This window comes from Asparagus officinalis, chromosome 4 (genome assembly GCF_001876935.1).
Source record: "Asparagus officinalis chromosome 4, Aspof.V1, whole genome shotgun sequence".
Lineage (NCBI taxonomy): Eukaryota > Viridiplantae > Streptophyta > Magnoliopsida > Asparagales > Asparagaceae > Asparagus > Asparagus officinalis.
This window is the reverse complement of record NC_033797.1, coordinates 44,540,758-44,544,945: the sequence shown is the minus strand read 5'-3', so window position 1 is coordinate 44,544,945 and position 4,188 is coordinate 44,540,758.

Genomic DNA, 4,188 nt, shown 5'->3' with positions numbered 1-4,188 from the left:
GGGGGGGGGGGGGGGGGGGGGGAGGGGGAGTATACCTCAAATGATATGAGAGAATATTGCCAAGAACACAGTATTATTCATAAGGTTACTGCTCCCTATACACCACAGTCCAACGGGTTAGCTGAAATTAAGAACAGAATCCTAATGGACATGGTAAACTGTATGTTATTCAGTTCATGAGCACCTGAAAATATCTGGGGTGAAGCTCTTCTTTCTGCTTGCTTCATTCTTAATAGAAGTCCCCAGAAACATTCAAAGACAACTCCTTATGAATATTGGAAGGGGAGATCTCCTAGGTTGAACTTCTTCCGGGTTTGGGGTTGCTTGGCTAAGGTAGCTATTCCCGAATCTAAGAAGAGGAAAATTGATTCTAAGATTGTAGATGCTGCTTTTATTAGATATGCACAAGATAGCAATGTTAACAGATTTCTGGTCATTAACTCTGAAATCAGTGACATATCCAACACACTATCATTGAAGCTAGATATACAGTCTATTTTGAAAACATCTTTCCTTTCAAATCCAAAAATCTCTGAAAATCCTAGTTCATCTCTTCCTTCTGATTTACCATCTTCCAGTTCTTCTCAGCCGTTTGATATTGAACCTCGAAGAAGCAAAAAATGTAGAATTCAAAAAGATTTTGGAGAAGACTTCTTTACCTTTCTTGTTGAAGGTGATCCAAGCTCATTCCAAGAAAATTCAAAAAGATTTTGGAGAAGACTTCTTTACCTTTCTTGTTGAAGGTGATCCAAGCTCATTCCAAGAAGCAATGGATTTTGTTGAAGGTGATCCAAGCTCATTCCAAGAAGCAATGGATTCACCTGAATCTTCTTTCTGGAAAGAAGTCATTGATAATGAGATCAAATCTATCATGGAAAACCATACTTGGATACTCACCGACTTACCTCTAGGCTGTAAACCTGTTGGTTGTAAGTGGATATTCAAGAAGAAATTTAGAGCTGATGGTTCCATAGATAAATTTAATGCTAGATTAGTAGTTAAATGCTATACTCAGCAAAAGGGTATTGATTATTTTGATACTTATTCTCCTATAGCCCAAATCTCCACTATTCGAGTATTACTAGCCTTTGCTGTTATCCATAAGCTGATCATACATCAGATGGATGTCAAAACTGCTTTCCTGAATGGTGATTTAGATAAAGAGATCTATATGCACCAACCCGAAAGATTCATTGCCAAGGGTCAGGAAAACAAAGTCTGTAAACTTGTTAAATCTTTGTATGGTCTTAAACAAGCTCCTAAACAATGGCACCAGAAATTTGACAAAGTCATTGCGAAATATGGTTTCACTGTGAATGAACACGACAAGTGTGTTTACTCTAAAGTGATAAATAATGACTATGTCATTCTCTGTCTCTATGTTGATGATATCCTTATCTTTGGAACAACTCTTGAATTAATCTTAAAGGTTAAGGATTATCTATCGAAGAACTTTGACATGAAAGACTTAGGTCTTGCTAATATGATACTTGGAATGAAAATCACTAGAGACACTAGAGGAATATCTTTGAGTCTTTCTCACAGTATTGAGAAAATGCTGATTAAATTCAACTTTCATAACTCTAAACCTGTTTCCACACCTTATGATTCTTCAATATCCTTGAAGAAGAATGAAGGTGAACCTGTCTCTCAGCTGAAGTATTCTCAGCTTATTGGATCTCTCTTATACATATCCAACTGGATCAGACCCGATATAGTTTATGGTGTAGGGAGACTGAGTCGGTATACTAGCAACCCTAGCCAAGACCACTGGTCTGCCTTAGAAAGAGTATTCAAATACCTGAAAGGCACAATTGACTATTGTTTGTCTTACACTGGTTACCCTGATGCTATAGAAGGGTACAGTGATGCCAATTGGGTCACAGATTCTAACAGTGTAAAGTTAATATCTGGATATGTATTTCTTTATGGTGGTGCAGCTGTATCCTGGAAATCCTGTAAGCAAACAGTAATTACAATGAGCACCATGGGTCTGAATTGATTGCTCTTGATACTACTTTCGCAGAAGCAGAATGGTTAAAAGATCTTTTCTCTGAACTTCCTTTGGTCTCTAAACCCTCTCCTCCTATTTCTATTCACTCTGATTCTAGATCCATCATAGAGCTTCTAAAGCAAGTGCATGTAAATAAAAAACTCAACAGACATATTCAAATAAGATATAAACCTATACAACGTCTGTTAGGTAAAGTTGTAATCTTGAACTTTGTAAAGTCTGAGAAGAATCTTGCTGACCCTTTGACTAAGGGGTTATCCAGGAGTGTGGTTCTGGATTCATCGAGGGAGATGAGGTTAAGCCCATAGATGAGGTCACTGACAGCGGCAACCCAACCCTTATTTGGAGACGTAGTCCCATTGTTGGTTCAATGTGGTAGAAACAAGCTGGACAAGTGACACTCGTGCGGAGTATCGACCTAGATATATTTATATATCATTATGTAGTATCTGCTACCACCCCTTCTCTATGATGACGATGCTCTTATGATACAACTGGTTAGGCTGAGTTTTACTCTTAATAAGTCCAACGTGTGTATTGCGGAGGGTATGATATCCAGCTGTAGTACCATTGGAGAACTTACCTACGTGAGAGGAACCGTGATGGCCGCGGTTTGGGGGGGGGGGCTGGGCTAACCCTAGAAACTCTCATGAGTCGGTTATTATGAGCATGACCTTTAACGCTCAACCTGCTTTACTCAATAGATGAAGACGTATTGTGGGTGTTTTCGTCAATATCTGATTCAAGGGGCCTAATTCAAGGTCTAGTCCATTATGTCCCTCAGGTGGCGATGGACTCACTAAGAAAAGGTTCAAAGCCGAAAGCTACCTCTCCCGAATTCAGAATACGAAAGATTACCCAACCTATATCCTTTTATGATTTATTGATTTTGAGTTCTTAGTCAATATTGCCTTTGGGGGGGGGGGGGGGGGTTGGACTTTTGGTTCATGAAAAGGCAATTTTGCCTTTGTGAATAGTCCCACATCGGAAAATGAGAAGAAATCCAAGAGGTTTATATTGGTTCACATTTTATTGGGCCTTGAATAGTGTTTTGGGTTTTGTGGGCTTTGCATAACTCACACACGCGCGCGTATGCCTCGCCGCGATGCACACACACTTCTTTTTGCTTCACGGGTTTTTACTTTTTGACCGTTTCTTCCTATTGACCCGTTCGTAACAGATGCGGAAAGTAAGATGCAGGGAGTTACGCGGATGGGGCGTAACGGACGCGGGGAGTGCGCGGATTGGGCGTAACGGGCAACTCTTTGAGCCCTATATAAAGCCAACCTCTCGTCCTCAGAAATCACAGAAGAAAAAAAACGAACAGCATTCTCATTTCTTTCTCAAAGCTTCTCGCTCTCTAAATTTTGTTACCGTGTTAATCATTTTTCGGGCAACTATCTTCGTCTGAGCAGAAGCTCTGCTACTCTCGTCCGAGTACAGAAGCCGGTCGCTTTCCGGGTACTTTTACCGCTAGGAGGTGAGGATCGACTGCGCCAGAACGATAGACGGGTCCTCTATCTTCTAGGGCAGTGAAAACACGACTGCACCCGTTTAGGCCTGATTTTTCTAACCTTTAATTTCAGATTTATACTAATTCTTTTAATTTTTGACAACAATTTCTTCACGAACTGGTTTTATGTTGAGCAAAGTTTACATACGACACATACTGCAGCGGGTGCGAGTTCTCTCTGACTATGATCTTTTTTTGGTCGATACAGAACGACATTCAATGAGACCAACTTGTCTAAAATGACGATATTGAATGAGAAATCTAACAGGCTTGAAAAAGTCTATTTTTGTTAAGAGGCCAAAGTTCACAACACATTCCATGCTCATACAAAGTCCTGCAGCTGCAAAAGAATCCCTTAAATCCTAGGCACAAATATTTTTAAATGTTATCCTTGTGCTGCAAGCAGTAATACGTTCAGCATTCAAATAGTTAATCCGCTGAATTAACATGAAATGAAAATATAAACAGCAGCTGCCATTGCTTATCTAGCTACGCTTGGGTAACAAACACTGGTACGGGAACCTGTCAAAAGTTCAAAGATCTTGCTAGTATGAGAAGGAATCCAACTATCTTCGATAGTAATGCTAATTACAGATTCTCTCCTCATTCCAACATTTGCTAAGAATAACACAGGTAGCTTTATGCTTCGACATTGAGTGCT